An 18,138-nucleotide genomic window follows, 5' to 3' on the forward strand; every position below is an offset into this window, starting at 1 on the left:
CTGTGTAAACAATGAGTGACGTACACGCGCGAGGTTTCACTTCCGGTGCTTTCCGGAAAAGACCGAACCGCTCGCGTCCTCAGATCACTTGGACGTGGCTGTGTTTACAAGAGGTAAAAACGATATAAATACTGTTCGTTTTCTCACACAAACCGCTCGTTTCGTGTCTTAGGCCATCAATGTGTACTTACATTTACGAGTCATTAAATCATGTTTAATTTGGACTTCTCTGTGCATGCTCTTTGAGGTGGACACCATAGACCTGCATTATATGACTGACAGACAAGAACGGTTTGACCTAAAAATGTCAAAATTGAAAATACTGCGGACACAAAGACACCTACATCTTGTATGCCCTTGAGGTCAGCTAAAACATATCAAAAATTAATTTCAAAGTGAACTATCCCTTTAAATACTCAATTACACATGCTCTCATCGTCGAATGACCTCAAGGCTATACAATTGCAATGCAAAAATGTTACCTGAATTAAAATGAGGTCAGATTTAACTGCGTTAGAGTTTGGAGTCAGGCCTATACCATATATCCCCCCAAAACCTGCACAACTGTAGTAAAAACATTAACAATAGTTTTTTATTAATAAAAAAAAGTGATATTACATGCTTTAAAAAAGTGATTATGTTTTAAAAAAACTTTTTGTGAGGTTTTTCGCTTTTTTTTTGTAACATTTCAAATGAATAGTATTAAAATAGTATTAGTAAAACATTAAAAAATGAATTGTCCTATTCCGGCTATGCCATGGGCATTTACACAATAACTTACATTGTACAGTGTTGCCCAAGCAATTAGGCTGTTTTCCTTGGAAATCTTGAATTTCGTTTAGAAATAACTGAAAATGTTTCCGTTTCCTACAAACGTACACCCACAGTGAGTCATTCATCCTTGCAACGATGAAAATGAAAAGCTGTCTCCAACACCGCAAACTGTCACAACCTGTAAAATAAAGAGTGTGCTCTATCGATACAGAAAAACCATGAGTGTTGTAACACGTTACAATAACAGCCTGAATAATCATGTACTAATATCTAAATTAATCATTTCTTCAGCACAAACTAATGAGTCAAAGCATGCACTACTCCAGAACTAATGAAGAATAAGAGTCAGAGTATTCGGACGGAGATTTTTACCCTTTGTTTTAACCCAAATTTACTGTATAGGCTACATTGCGGGAGGGCATTTTGAACGTATTATATCCAAATTAAATTTAGTTATATACACTCTTATATTACACTTCACTTTTTTATTTATGATATTATTAAGAAGGGTAAATTGTAAATAGCAATTGTGATTGTAAAAGCTTATCAGAGAAAGGGGATTGTCTGTACCACAGGAATACCTCTACATTTATTCCCGTCTCTTCTATAAGATCAGAAACTTGATATTGATCACATATGCAGGAATGCACATGACATTTTTAGAGACCAAACCCACATTATAAAGTCACAGGAGGGGGGAGTAGCGCTGGAAGTGAACTTCATATAAAGGTGCTTAAGAATAAACTGAGGATCCAGAGATTTTACATCTTTCATTCGGGCAAGATGTTGACCTACAAGGTGACTGTTTCTACTTACAGACAGATGATTCCTGAGAAAACGAACAGCCTTTACCTGACGCTGATAAACTCAAAGGAGCAGAGCAGTGACAGAGTCCTGGTCAACAAATCCTATTTTGATGTTTTTGTTCCGTCTAAAAGGGTAAGTACTTTAAAGACTTGATTATTTTTATTTTAAGTTATTATTATTTTTTATTTCCATTATTATATAGAATACATTATTGGTCAAAAGTTTGGAAACATTAAAATTTGTAATGGTTTTAAAAGTTTTTTTTATCTTTTTTTTTTTAATTATTTTTTTTATTTTATAAGTTTCATTAAAAAAAGTAACATTTTGAGCACAAATGAAGAAAATCATGTGTTAAAGGCTACATCTGCTTCGGATTCAGACACAGTCCTAAAGCTCGCCCTGGGTCGACATTTCATTCAACATTAGGCCGTTTTGTTTTATATGCTGTTTAATGTGATGCATTATTTTACACAAGCATGAAGCATTCATTCTAATATAGCTAAGATAGACATTTTCAACAATAAAAATGGCATTAAAACTAATTACTAATCACGCCTCAGTCAAGTAAATGTTTATTCATCATAGTTGCTTTTCACACCATTGTCTAAAACTCTCGAAACTACATCTGAGATAATTAGTTTATACAAATTATTTAGAAGGACAAAGTCTGCCTAGAGAGACTGAGCGCTCTCTGGATAACGATCTATTTTTCATGTAAAGTATATAGGCTAATAGGCTATCTTTTGTTATCAACTTATTATTTGTCAACATATTATTTATTATTTGTATCATTCAATTATATATATATGTTTTTATTCATTATAACGTTGATCTATCTCAAGGGATTTCATTTGCATTTCAAAGCGCGCAGCACATTTACATATTCGTCTTACAGTCACTCTTGTCAGTCTGCACAGTAGGTGGCGCTAGAGGGTTTGAGATAGACACTCCAAACGTCCTATAAACATTGAGATAAACGGTTGACTCTAGTGGAGATATGTTTATTGTGTGTTTGTTTGTTTGTTTGTTTGTTTGATGGTTTGGGGGTTAGGGTTAGGGTTAGGCTTAGGGTTAGGGTTAGGGTTAGGGTTAGGGTTAGGGTTAGGTATTTATTAGCGCTTTAGCGTATTTATGTTTATTGTGTGTTTGTTTGTTTGTTTGTTTGTTTGATGGTTTGCCCCCCCCCCCCCCCCCCCCCCCATATATACATATATAATGTGTCTAATAAAAGTTGTCATTAAAGGAGTTCTCCTTCGACGTCTGTGTGAAGAAGGACCTTGGAGACATTGTCCTGCTGAAACTTGAAAAGAACTGCTATGTCAATTTTTCTTCGTGGTTTTGTGAGCATATCACAGTGGAAACACCCTCTGGAAAATGCCTTGAGTTCCCCTGTCAGTCCTGGTTACTTGACGAAAAGCCAAGGTTTTTCCGAGAAGGCACTGGTAGGCTACATTCATTTTAAATGATTATTATTTTAAAATGTTGTTGTTGTTCAGTTGTTATTGAATCATGATCTTAAATGCTGTCTTTTCTATGTGTAAAATGTGTGCTGTATATTTCTCTGTGCATTCATTTAGCTCGATTGGCTCAGGATGACGACAAATTTCTTAAAGAGAAAAGAAGAGGACAACTGGAATTTAAACAGGAACAATTCAGGTTTGAAGAAACAATTACATTCTTGAACAATATGCATTTGTTGCCGTTTTTTCTTTATTCATTCATAGATACAGTTCAGTGTGCTTGACACAATAATATTGTAAATATATTGTCACATATACAGTATGTTGTCATATACATAAGACCTTAGCAGAAGTGTGTGTGTGTGTGTGTGTGTCACACTCAGGTTTGGATTATGTTTTGTCTTCGCCTACTTTCGTCACTCATTTGTTTTCACGGACACTAATTATTCTCAATTGTGCATTACCATCATTATCACCTGCATATGTTCAGTTCTTTTTGGAACTTTCTTTTCAGTTTTCGTGTTCAGTCTTTGCAATTTGACCAATTCTGTCAGGTCCATTAAGTCAAGAACACACAGACAAAATAATTTAGAATTTAATTGAATAGATTGCAAACAGGTTGATGTTCCTGAATTGAAATTTGGCGGTATGGCTCTGTTCAGTGAGTCCTCTGACCTTTCATGAGCACCATGAAATAGCAGAGAGTCAGAGGACAGCAGCAGCAGCATTAGGGAACGCTCACACAGTTTTAGACTGTGAGAGCTAAAATATCCCCCCAAACAAAACCACACCTGGCAATCCTCTGTGATACCGAGGAAGATTTACTTGACCACATGAGCTATTCCCCCCAAAACAAAATTGAGTGTCTCGAACGGTGTCGACTGAGCCGCCCTAATTTAGCGATTTATAATAGTAAAAATATTAATTAATTACTGAAATGACTAATCAAGACCGCAATAGCTAAAACATGCTGTTACCTAGATTATCTGTATTTAACTGTTTGACAGTCTACAGTGTAAGCTCTATGGATAGATGACTAATCCACCTCTGAGAACGAGCTAGATGAATAAATTAACAGCTGATAGCGCATTCAGGGGCGTTAACTGAGCAGAGCGCGAGCAAATAATAATCAAATGTGTTTTATTAACGAAACAAATCAGAGACTTGAGCTCATGGCTTTCTGGGCGTCAAGAATATCCCGAACATCGGGACGGAGGTATCGTTCGTAAGCAGCAGAAGCCACCGCCCCATAGCTAAAGGGTTAAACCGGAGCGAGTGTCGCCGCCGTAGTTGTTGCACGATGCGTAAGAATGAGCTGTATACGGTCCGGAGGCAGTCCGCAGAAGTTAAATCCTATCACAGCAAGCTGCTTGAATCTGCGCTGCATAGTGTTCAAAGCCAGCGTGAGCAACGCGATCAGTTGCCAATGACAACAATAGTAACGCACATTGCCAATATGATCACATAGCATTTTTACGAAAACGACTATTAGATAAGCCCAAATGCCACACGGATAGCATTAACAACAAGCATGTTGCCACTGATGCTTTTAGCAATGAATATTAAAAGGAACTTAGCTTCGTGAAACTTCAGAGATGAATGGAGAATGAATCACGTCGAATCCTGTGTCAATATTGCAGCAGAAGCGAGCAGCGAGCCAGCAGAGCGAGCAGCAAGCATGTATGAGCAAGGTGAATGAGCTTTAAATAGGGCGCCTTGTTTGAGCTTTGGCCATTGAGCAGCGAGGGGAGTTAACCAGCTAATGCGGCTCAGCTGGAGCAGATCAGCTGACGGGACAGTGTTGATAGCAAATAGCATAAGCAGCGGCTTGACTACCTGGCCTGCCAGAACTGACGCTGACGCTCAATTTATTCTGGTGATGCCAAAGGCAATTTGCCAGTTTAGATGCTCTTCCCCCTGCTCAACGTTGGTGCGTTGGGAGGATTTCTATTAATCTCAATGGAAGTACAGTACTTAAACTGGACGCTGACTTGGATATTTGCTCGGTTTTGGAAAGTTTTCCCCCTTTTTAACCAGTTAAACTGAGCTGTAAATGCCATGTAATCACTCTGGAAAAGCAAGAAAATTGGTTTCTGGAAATGCTGACACTATTTAGAGTATTCACAAAAATAGGCCATTGGTAAAATATAAAATATTTTAAGGATTGATTGCAATTTATTGTATTTTTGTAAAAGAAAATCACAAGGCGACTGACAAAAGTCTTAGGCTACTTGTAATTGTTTCTACACATTAAATTGGACTTTAAGAAAAAAATAAAAACACTTCACCTTTAAATGTAATTCTTGGTATCTGTCACATTAGTCCAGAAAAAGAAATGCCAAAAAGGATCAAAATAACAAGGTTTATTAACTAACTCCGAATCAGGTCATGCTAAAAACAATGTAACATAAACAAACAGTGTGCTGTGCACAAACAATAGCAGACAATAAGGGAACTGAAAACAAGAGAGCATATATAAGCAAGATAACAAACCAAAAGCCTAACTGGTGTGATGATAGACTTTTGGAAACTAATGCTGCGTTCCAGGCAGGTTTTTGAGCACGTAAATCATGACTTCAAACCACGACTCACGACTTTGTAGCATTCCAGGCCAGTCACGCCAAACTACCTTAGCGCAATATACATACTTATTTTTTCAGACACAACATTGTAATACATAATCGTGTGTGTATATAATTATTGTTTCAGACACATAACATTGTAATACATAATCTTGTGTGTATTATTATCATTATTATTATATTAGTATTAATTTGACTGCAACGTTATATTGTCCTAAAGTGTATTCTCATGCCGCGTTCCAGGCAACCTGTAACCCGTGTTTTTCCAACCTTATACCCGTGAAAGTGCACTGGAACGGCAGTCAAACCCGTGACTTCCCACCCGTGAACTCGTACTAGATCGATGTACTCCCAGTTACGAGTTCTGACGTCACATAGCCCGCAAAACCATACAAAACAACAATGGCAGCCCCTACGGATGCAGTGTTTCTGCAGGCGGTACACAGTGAGAATACACTTTAGGACAATATAACGTTGCAGTCAAATTCATAATAATATAATAATAATGATAATAATACACACAAGATTATGTATTACAATGTTATGTGTCTGAAACAATAAGTATGTATATACACACACGATTATGTATTACAATGTTATGTGTCTGACAGTGTTAATTTCGTTGACGAAAATAACGACGATAATTATTCATCAACGACATTTTTTCACAGACGAAAACGAGACGATAACTAAATAAAACCTAGTTTTGAATGACAAAGACTATGACGAAAATCTATTGACATTTTCGTCAACGAATAAAAACTAGACGAAAATGTTAGATAGTGACGATTTGGGAAGCGATCCGTCAGAACTGATGTCCTGCGCGTGTGTGGTAGATGCGCACATTTGTAGGACTGCGGTAAAGCCAGCCGCCACCTCGAAATGAGCGGTCAAACTAGCCGCCCCTATATTTCGTGGTGCGCGTATACACTGGCTATCACGGTAAGACCGTCAGACCGTCATCTGGATTGAAAACAATTGATCTTCCGGCGAAGGCTATTTCACATAGCCTTATTTTAGGATGGATAGATGGATGGATCGATAGATAGATAGGTAATTATAAATAGACAGATACATAAATATAAAGACAGACAGACAGACAGATAGACAGATAGATAGATAGATAGATAGATAGATAGATAGATAGATAGATAGATAGATAGATAGACAGACAGACAGACAGACAGACAGACAGACAGACAGACAGACAGATAGATAGATAGATAGATAGATAGATAGATAGATAGATAGATAGATAGATAGATAGATAGATAGATAGATAGACAGATAGAGAGACAGATAGATAGACAGACAGACAGACAGATAGATAGATAGATAGATAGATAGATAGACAGACAGACAGACAGACAGACAGACAGACAGACAGACAGACAGACAGATAGATAGATAGAAAGATAGATAGATAGATAGACAGATAGAGAGACAGATAGATAGACAGACAGACAGATGATAGAGAGAGAGAGAGAGAGAGAGAGAGAGAGAGAGAGAGAGAGAGAGAGAGAGAGAGAGAGAGAGAGAGAGAGAGAGAGAGAGAGAGAGAGAGAGAGAGAGAGAGAGAGAGAGAATAAATTAATGTGAAATAGCCTTCGCCGGAAGATCAATTGTTTTCAATCCAGATGACGGTCTGACGGTCTTACCGTGATAGCCAGTGTATACGCGCACCACGAAATATAGGGGCGGCTAGTTTGACCGCTCATTTCGAGGTGGCGGCTGGCTTTACCGCAGTTTTGTAGGCTACTGTAACGTGATCTACCCCGCGGTCATAAAACGTTAAAACATGTGAACGTCTGGGAGAATGAGTAGAGCAGACATATAGACCTGAATAAGAGTGACGATGCAAAAAAGAGTTCTATTCGGTGCGGTTTTCTGTGCGCACACACCTAACCCGAAGCGTGCAGTCATGCACAATACACCTACAGCGCGCGAGTAGGCTACTGAATTGAGCTCTCTTTCGTGTCTGAATGGACAAATACACACAACAGTATGTCTAAATGTCCGTTTTAGAGAGTATTCATGTAAACTATGCTGGTTATGTCTTAAACTGTGAGTGTGTCGGATGTGCATCAGTGCAATTGTATCCGCATGTCATTGGACATGATCCGACGTCTTAAAGTGACAGTGGCAATAAACCTAATGCGGTCCGTGTCCTTAATTTTGATCAAGCAACAAAAGAAAAAGAGAAAAGCATTCACTGTTTGTTAATAGCTTTAATAAGGATTAATTATATTGAATTCATACAAATAAATATGTCTGCTTGAAAGAATGATGTATGCAAGTAGTTATAAGGAATGCTTGTAAAGAAGACTGTGTTGTACTTTAGGAAAAGTGGTTTTATTTAATTTTAAGATATTTTTTAAGTAACAGCAGTTAAATCTGTATCTGTATTGCATGTTCAAACTTAAAAATCATTCATATTAATAGGTTAATAGATGTTTTCTCCGGGAGTATATGGGTTTGGAAATTTTAGAGAAATTCTAAATTAACGCATTACAATTGAACTAAACCCATTATATTTTAGTCGACTAAATCTACTGTAGATTTAGTCGACTAAAATGTTATTGTATTTCGTCGACTAAAACTAGACTAAAAATAAAACAATTCAGATGACTAAAATATGACTAAAACTAAATGGCATTTTAGTCAAAAGACTAAGACTAAAACTAAATCAAAATTTGCTGACAAAATTAACACTGGTGTCTGAAAAAATAAGTATGTATATTGCGCTCAGGTAGTTTGGCGTGACTGGCCTGGAATGCTACAAAGTCGTGAGTCGTGGTTTGAAGTCGTGATTTACGTGCTCAAAAACCTGCCTGGAACGCAGCATCACTGTGTACCGCCTGCATGAAACACTACATCCGTAGGGGCTGCCATTGTTGTTTTGTATGGTTTTGCGGGCTATGTGACGTCAGAACTCGTAACTGGGAGTACATCGATCTAGTACGAGTTCACGGGTGGGAAGTCACGGGTTTGACTGCCGTTCCAGTGCACTTTCACGGGTATAAGGTTGGAAAAACACGGGTTACAGGTTGCCTGGAACGCGGCATTAGACAAAGGAAACAGGAAACTGATGATAAACAAACTAAAAGTCCATGAAAGTGAAACTAACTTAACATAAGTGTACATGACAGTGTAACTGTTCCAGTAAATGTTTTTATTTTTCTTGTTGAAGCTGGAAAGAGTGGCGCGAAGGCTTCCCTAAGAGCATGGATGATCTCCCTCCAAAAGTTCAGTTCGATTCAGCAAAAAGTTTTGAGTTTCGTTCCAATTTCCTGAAAGTGTAAGTTTGTATCCATAGTCCTTGTTGATTTGTTACTGAGATTTTCCTCAGTTCTCCAGAATGAAATTTATGCAAATAGTGTTCATGTCTATAATTATACAGTATGTACTCTGTTTCAGGATTGGGGAATCATTTCTTGACAAAGTTAGAGGTTTCTTTAATTCCTGGAAAGACGTGGCTGATTTTGAAAATTTATTGGGAAATTTTAATTACAAGGACACTCTACTAGGTTTGTTTCTTCATTTAAACAAATACTTTATATCCCCCCAAAAAAAAACAATCAATTGTTGTAAGAAACCAACAAAGCAGAGGCACTTTTTTTCATACCTATTAAGACAGTTGACTAAATTTCCCTTTTGAAATCTGAACAGAGAAAGTGATGCAAGACTGGAATAAGGATTACATGTTCGGCTATCAGTTTTTGAATGGCTGCAATCCTGTCATGATCAGGAAGTGCAAGGAAATTCCAGACAAGTTTGCAGTCACACATGAGATGGTGGAGGGCTTTCTGGAGACAGGAGTCACACTACAAGAGGAATTAAAGGTCAGAAACATTAAGACATAAATCACTTGAACAGTCGGTCAATTATCAAATTCAAGACTTACTTGTTGTGTGTATTCTGACATCCTTCACATAATTTACCTTACATAAATGGCTCAAATCAATGTTATTTCAACCCATGAACTATTACTTCTAAACTTTGCACCTGTGTACATGTTTACAGGCAGGAAACATCTACATAGTGGATTATGACATACTGGAGGGAGTCCCAACATCCAGCGATCAGGTCTATTTGACTGCACCCCTCTGCCTGCTGTACAAGAACAGATTGGACCAAATTGTGCCAATTGCCATTCAGGTATCTGTCCCATAAATAATCAGTATCAAATGAAAACATAAATAAAAAATAAAAGTGCCTTTGCTGTGAATTTACTAACCGAAGTAAAAATATCCTGTTTGGCTTTATTATATCTAAATCAGCTCAGTCAAACTCCAGGGGAAAACAGTCCAATCTTTCTCCCAAGTGATAATGAACATGATTGGATGCTTGCCAAGATGTGGGTGAAATCTGCCGACTTCATTGTACACCAGTTGGAGACGCACCTTCTCAAGACACATATGATATCAGAGGTTTTTGAAATTGCCATGCACAGACAGCTCCCTCCAGTCCATCCTGTATACAAGGTACATGTCTCTCAATACACAGTTATAATATTTAGATTCAGGGCTAAACTGAAGATTGTAGTTTCACATATGTCAATTTATTGATGAAGGGTTGCTGGTTCTGATGTCCTTAACTTCTTTTCATCCATGGTTTAATGTTAACCAAAAACCTCCAGGGAATGACATGGAAACCACTTTAGCTGTTTCAGGTTATGCTTTTAAATCAGTTTTTATGATGCACATGTTTAAATGCTTCTTACAGTTACTGAAACCTCATGTTCGTTTCACAACTGCAATCAATGCAGTGGCTCGTGAAAGACTCATCAGTGAAGTCGGGATCATCACCAAGGTAGCTTTACACCTAATTTAATATTTCCACACATAAACAGCATATTGCTAGGATTCAATTAATGTTTGATTATTTAGTCTTTGTCTGGCAAACCATCATTTCTGTCCTTGATATAGGTTTAAAGACACACACAGTGTTAACAAACCTTCATAATGGCCTGAGCCATTACCTGACTTTCTGGCTTGTGATATTCTGTCTTTTTGCTGAATGCTCTTACTTCTATTTCATAGACTACCTTGTATTTAGTTAACTGGTGTTTGCTTAAACCGACAGACCTAATAGTTTCTAAATTTCAAAAAGTCAACGAGTAGCTAAATAAGTGCTGAAAATATTTAGGCAAAATATTAACTGAATTCTTGATATCCACAGATTAGTAGCCTCAATAGACATGGGATAGATGTAGTGATTAGAAGTGCCATGAAGACTTTATCCCATGAGTCCCTGTGCTTCCCTGAGACCATAGAGGCTCGAGGAATGAAAGATGCGCCCAAGTACTATTATAGAGATGATGGCATGATGATCTGGGAGGCAATACACAAGTAGGTGTTGCAACAGTTCAGATCATGTACTACTAGTGCAAAAGTACAAATTAGTCCACATACACTCCAATAAAAAGTTATTTTTATTAATTTGTCATCTTTTTGATCTTTCTGTAGTTTTGTGTCTGCTGTGGTCAAAATCTACTATGACAGCGATGAGAAAGTTCAAGGAGATGAGGAGATTCAAGGATTTGTTAAGGATTGCCACACTGGCATGAAAAAATCTCCCAGTGAGAACAGGTTTAACTTATCAAAGGCCATGTTTACACCTGGTCAATCACATCACAAGAGGATGATGCTAAACACAGGTGTAAACGGGGTCTAAATGTTTTGAGCTAGTCCTCTTTCGACCACTTCCTGAGGATGTCGAAAATCCATTTAATTGGATTGCTTTCATAGTGTAGACCAGTGTTGTGCAAGTTACTTCCAAACTGTAATACATTATAGATTACTTGTTACTGTTACTTAAAAGTAATTAATTACCTTACAATATTACTGTCTCAGAATTGTAATGAGTTACATTACTCCTGTATTACTTTTGAGTTACTTTCACCAAAATAACTACAGATGTAGTTATAATATAAAAAATAAAAAGACAAAATGTAGCCTACTACAGAGCATTTTACATCCAGTAGAAGGCAATATGATGTAGCATAATGATTGTGGGCTATCTGATATTAAATTTTCATTTTTTTAGCACCTTATATTGCAGTGGTTGTCGAAAATCCATTTAATTGGATTGCTTTCATAGTGTAGACGCTCATGTTGTCGAATGCAAGTCACTAAAAACTAAGAACTGTCACTAAAACACAGCCTATTTTACACCGCATGACCAGTCTTTTTATGGGCAATGTGGAATTGATAATGATTATTTTAGATTAAGACCACTTTTTACTGAAAGTGGAGTTTTTAAATCTATTAATTTACATTTACATTTATTCATTTAGCAGGCCCCCCCCCCCTCCCCCTCCCCCTCCCCCCCTCCCTCCTCCCTCCTCAGTTTCATCTATGTCCATGTAATTTTTTAATTTTTTAAATAAAAAAATAGAATTAGAAGAGAAGAGAATATAAAGTGTTAGTGTTACTGGATCAAGTGCTGCTGAAAAAGATGCGTCTTCAGCTGTTTCTTGAAAGTGGCCACTGACTCCGCTCTGGTTGAGTTGGACAGATCATTCCACCAGCAGGGAACAGTCATGGTAAAGGTCCGAGAGCATTGAAATTAATGTGCAATTTTGTGAGGAGAGGAGTGACGTGTGCTCTCTTTGGCTCATTAAAGATCACTCTGGCTGCAGCATTCTGGATCAGTTGCAGATGTTTGACAGAGCTAGCTGGAAGACCAGCCAGGAGAGCATTACAATACCAGTCTGGATAGAACAAGCGCTTGGACAAACAGATGTGTAGCATGCTCTGTTAGGAAGGGCCTGATCCTCCTAATGTTGTGCAAGGCAAATCTACATGACCGGGCAGTTCTAGCAATGTGGTCTGTAAAGTTTCCTGGCTGACCTTGATGGAGTTATGGATGATGAGCCTCACTGGACAAGTTGTGATGAAGTGTTGGGTTGGCCGGGACCACAAGTAGCTCTGACTTACCCCAGTAGCTAGATGTTGGGTCTTAGACACCACACCCCTCCACGACACCCTAAAAGACCTATCTGAGAGGTAAGACTTGAACCATTGGAGTGCGGATCCCGAGATGCCCTTCATCTTTAGGATTGACAGGAGGATCTGGTGGTTAACTGTGTCAAAGGCAGCAGACAGATCCAGCAGGATAAGAACTGAGGATTTGGAAGCTGCTCCTGCCAGTCTCAGAGCTTCAATTACTGAGAGCAGGGCAGTCTCAGTTGAGTGTCCGCTTTTGAAACCAGACTGATTGTTGTCCAGGAGGTTGTTCTGTGTAAGAAAGGAAGAGATCTGGTTGAAAACAACTCGTTCAAGTGTTTTTGCGACGCATGGAAGAAGGGATACCGGTCTGTAATTTTCCAGATGTGCTGGATTGAGAGTGGGTTTCTTAAGCAGTGGGGTTACCCGAGCCTGCTTAAAAGCTGTGGGAAAGGTACAGTGTGAAGAGAGATGTTTATGATGTGCGTGAGTGTGGGTACAATTGAGGAAGAAATGGCTTGAAGTAGATTAATGCGAATAGGATCAAGCGGACAAAAGGTTTTGAAAAGCCATGTCATTACCTTCACAAAGAGCCACAAAATCACTCTCCAGAACATTCTCATTCACGGTTCCATGCTGGTGGAATGATCTGCCCACCCTCATCCGGAATGCAGAATCCCTGACAGCATTCAAAAGAAAACAGCATTTTTTTTTTAAATCCTCACTTGTCTGGTTTATGCTACTCTGAGCAATGTTTGAACTTTGTACTTTGAGCACTTCTTGGGTTGTTATTGTCTCTTCACGATGACTCGTTTGGTTTAGTCCTCAGATGTAAGCTGCTTTGGATAAAAGCGTCTGCTAAATGACGAAATGTAAAATGTAAATGTAAAGCAAACGAGAGTCAGAAGAATTGTCAATTTTGTTGTGATAGTAAGTCATTTTAGCAGTAGAGATATTAGCAGAGAAGGAAGAGAGGAGGGATTGATAAAGACCAAGGTCTGTAGGATCTTTCGATTCGCGCCCCTTCCTCTCTGCACCCCTGAGTTTAGAACGATGTTCGCGGAGAACATCAGATAACCAGGGGGTAGAGGGAGTGGCGCGGGCTGGCCTGGAGGAAAGGGAGCAGAAGTTGTCCAAGCAGGATGTTAAAGTGGATAAAAGAGTATCAGTTGCACTGTTAGCATCTAGTGTTGAGAGCTGATCAGGTGGAGGAAGTGTGGATGAGACCAAAGAGGATAGGCGAGAGGGTGAAAGTGAGCGTAGGATCCGCCGAAAGGTGACCTGTGGAGAAGTGTGTGTTGTGTTCTGAGGCAGGTTGAGGTTGAGAGTGAGGAAGTGATCTGAGGTGTGCAGCGGAGTGACCAATGAATGGTCAGTGGAGCAGTAGCGCGTGTAAATAAGATCTTATGCCTCGTTTCCACTGAGCGGTACGGTACGGTACAGTTCGGTTCGGTACGCAATTATTTGCGTTTCCACTGTCAAAAGTTGTGAATGGTACCAAAAAGCCGAACCGTACCGTACCACTTTTTGGGTACCCTTCCGTTGGGGTACCTAGCACAGTGGTACGGTACTAAAAGGTGGAGCTAGACTCACTGCAGAACGGTGATTGGTTGACAGAGTATCGTCACTTGCGCGTGCTACAAGGGCATTAGAAGCATACAGTTAAAATATAATACTACTGTTATTGTGTCACGAAATGTAGTTTTAAGAGTTTTTCAGGCGAGAAAGTAGTTTTTTAAAGCTCAAATCTGTGGTTTATTTATAGATTTATGATCATTTGAAGATCCATTCCAAGCAATCACCGGACGCTCGGCGCTCAAGTACCCCGCCTGGAGCAGCCTTTCCCCGGCTAGCCGTTCTGATGTTTGCCGCTGACTCTGACGTCTCTGTACAGTGGTTAAACATGAGATATAATTCGTCTTGTACAGACCTAACAGGCAATCTTTGGTCTCGTGAATCTATAATTCGTTCCCTGGCCAATAGTTTTGGCAGAAGGCTAAGTGAAGTTTCATATAGGCTATTTGAGCGCTGAATTTGTATATTTGACTGAATTGTTTGCTTTGTGATTAAAGCTTTACTGTATATATTTTTGTACCTTTTACTTATACTTTTATAATGGCTATTATTGTAAAACTGAAATTCACCAAAAATAGATAGTTTTGTCATTTATTTTATTTTATTACAAGATCATCTGTAATGTTGTTTATTGCAACATTTGTACCAATGCAATATGCAATTCATTGCCTGGAATATGTTTAATATTTTTAAATTTAAACGAAAAGAGGCAGGATTGTGTTTTATATTTAGTTTTGTTATAAATATAACGTTACATACATGCAGTGAATATAATCAATAGGCTATGCGTTGCCTGAACCACATTTGTGTGCTTATAATGTTTCAAATGTATTTAAATTAAATCGAAAAGAAGCAGAGTGGTGTTTTATAACATATTTCGTTTTATTGTTGCCTAAAATGTACATAACCGGAGTAGCAGAGCGAGCTGAGTGGCGCATTCAAGAACGCGCTGTTCCATCAGCAGAATTACTGGACTCGCGTCCTCGGGATCATTCTCCTGAGCCGGACTTTGCGTGGCTACTTGGTATTGAGAAACGCCTAATGCCAGCGCTTGTTTCTTGTGACAAACATCCCGAGAAGCAAGAACAAGATCTGCTGTCTGTCATCCATTGTCGTTTACTATGTCGCTTTTGTTCGCGCGAAAATGACGTCGATCGCTTCTCTCCGGCATACACCACGCCTATCAAGTAAGGTACTGTTGGCAGTGGAAACGCGAGCCCCGATCATGGTTTAGCGACCCGACCCGAACCGTACCGTACTGAACCGTACCGTACCACTCAGTGGAAACGAGGCATAATTGGTTACCTGATTTGTGAATAGCCGCAGCAGATACTCGTTTGAGGTCGAATGAGGTCAAATGAGGCAAGCAGGGTGTGGAAATCAGCAGCATTAGGTTTTTCTAGGTGGATGTTGAAGTCACCAAGAACTATGAGTGGAATACCATCCTCAGGGAAGGTTGAGAGTAGGACATCAAGATCCTCCAAGAAACTGCCAAGTTGACCTGGTGTGCAGGTGCGCAAATTTTCCTGTCAAGTTTGTTTTTTTAAATCACAACCTATGCGTCGCAAGTGACGTACGCCTCTTTCATGGCCTGTTTTGTGCGTACGCAACGGTTATAAATAAGGCCCCAGGTGTAAACGTGAACGTGTCTCCATTAACTTCTTCTGATCCAATCAACCAAAACGCATCTTAATACCAGGTGTAAACAGGGCCAAAATGTCAGTGTTGGTCTGTGGAAGCATGCATGATTGTTTGTATTCTTGTATATTCTATATGCATCTTTGTGTGTTTCAAGTCACCCTTAAATGTGTGCACAAGTTAAATGCGTACTTCCACTGTTTCCAGTCTCTCTGAAAACTCGAGAGGAGTTAGTCAAGTACCTGACCAGTGTGATATTCATAACTTCAGCACAACATGCTGCTGTCAACTTTGGACAGGTGAGATTACACACTTTCATATCATCTGCAGGAGAGTTAAAAATTGCTAGGCAACATTATGGATAACATCTATAAGATAAAAACTGTGAGTGAACTTTTATGTTGCAGTTTGACTGGTATGGCTGGATCCCCAACAGTCCTTCCATCATGCGCAAGCCGCCTCCCGACCAGAAGGGCCAAGTGGACATGAAGTATATCATGGAGAGTCTGCCTGATCGTGGATGTTCCAGCTTGGCTCTAGGAACCGTTTGGGCCCTCAGTCGCTTCCAGAAGAAAGAGGTTTGATGTCTGATTTGAATAGAGAACATGACAGCAGTCTAGTCTAAATCAGTGTGAAAAATAATTAACCTGTTACTTGCTGAGGGAACAGAGCATCAAAGTATGAGTTAAGAAATAGGCCAAAGATGATTTAAAAAAAAAAAAATGATGTAGGCTCAAATACATTTTCAATTCTTCTTTTTGTTGTAGATTGTTTGCTTGCTACAGTGTATGTGTTATGCGGCACTGCCAACATACAAGTATTTTTTTAGTCAGGTAGTGCAATTCTTTTAACTGACCCTTCGCTAAGTCACAATTTAAAAAGTCATGATGTTTGGGGAGTAACATAATATTTATCTATTCACTTAATGGTGTTAGATATTAAAATGTAACATTTTAAAATTCAAAACAGTGTTGAATAAGTAATTCATATGTTACAAATGACATTTTAAGCAAATTATTCTGTGTATTTTGTAGTGCAATACATTTCTTCCAATTCTAACAGGCAAGCGTTTGCTCTTCGTCAGTAAATGGACGTCCTGTGTGTTTGGATATATTTAAACTAAATGCTCTAAAAGTTATAGAAGAGATCATTATCTTGTTTCTGGAGCACATATAACACTGACATTTAATTTATTAAGTTTTGATTAAGGTCACAGACGGGATAGTAAGAAAACTGTTCCAAGTATTGTGATTATGTAGTAGTAAAATTAGAAAGAGTTCTGTTCACTCACACTAATGTTATCAGCTCTGTGTAACACATTTCCACCTCCAACTTAAAAACGTATTAATTGGCTGTACAAGTCAGATCAACTCATTATTTAAAATCTTGACTTAAAATTTGTTGAATCTTGTACAACTTATAAAATTAAGCTAAAATTGGTTAAATTAATGGAAAAATATATGACTTATTGATCATATAATTTTTTTTACAGTGGTGTAATCGGCTTCTCTCTGTTTAGATTAATGTAAAAAGCATTTGCACTCATTCTGATCTCTGCTGATCTGCAGTTCTTAATCATGTTACCGCATTATTTTACAAGTTCTTTAAAGAAACACTGCAAATAAAAATGCTTTGCAATGTCAGACTTCATTCCAAGAATAATCCCAGAAGAATTCACAATTCTTTGTTAGTTTTATAAGCTTGTCTGAGTGATTGACAGTAACCAAGGGGGCGGAGCTTAGAGAAGGGTCAGTTAACCTTGTAAAAAGAAAGAAAGATGTTGTTCTGCTTTCTGAAGAACTTACTTTTCCCCCAGCGGTTCTTAGGCACGTATCCAGAGATGGGCTTCACAGAGGAACCAGTGAAGAAAGCCATAAAGACTTTCGGCAAGAAACTAGATGAGGTGACCGAAGAAATCAAGAGCCGGAATGCGGGATTACCAATGGCTTATTGTTATTTGTCCCCAGACAAAATCCCCAACAGTGTTGCAATTTGAAAAAATATTTTGCCAGGCCTATAAATAATGTTTATGGCCAATGTGTGCTTGATTAAAGAGAGAAGAACAGCTCTACTTAAAATATTAAGTATTGTAAAACACAGGACATTTTGCCTTTTGATTTTGATTATTGATTTTGACAAGCGTTTGATTAACGCTTCTTAAATTTGAATCTGTTGCTGGGAAGTAAGGGATAATAATTTGTAATGCCATCTGTGCATGTATTTATGTTATCTGAGGGGTGATTGTTAATCCATTTATATTATCCATATATATCCATTATATATACTAATTAATTTACTCATCTTTTGATTCATTTATTCCTATTACTATTCAGATGATCTTTTGTTTGTAGT

At 38.4% G+C, this 18,138-nt stretch overlaps 1 pseudogene; it reads left to right on the forward strand.

Annotated features, from left to right (window-relative positions):
• Positions 1 to 1,539: 1,539 nt before the first annotated feature.
• LOC130070435 (polyunsaturated fatty acid 5-lipoxygenase-like) overlaps positions 1,540 to 18,138 on the forward strand; it is a 169,934-nt pseudogene continuing 153,335 nt past the window's right edge.

The sequence above is a fragment of the Rhinichthys klamathensis genome, unplaced genomic scaffold, assembly GCF_029890125.1.
Source record: "Rhinichthys klamathensis goyatoka isolate OS25496 unplaced genomic scaffold, OSU_Roscu_1.1 h1tg000406l_1, whole genome shotgun sequence".
Classification (NCBI taxonomy): Eukaryota; Metazoa; Chordata; class Actinopteri; order Cypriniformes; family Leuciscidae; genus Rhinichthys; species Rhinichthys klamathensis.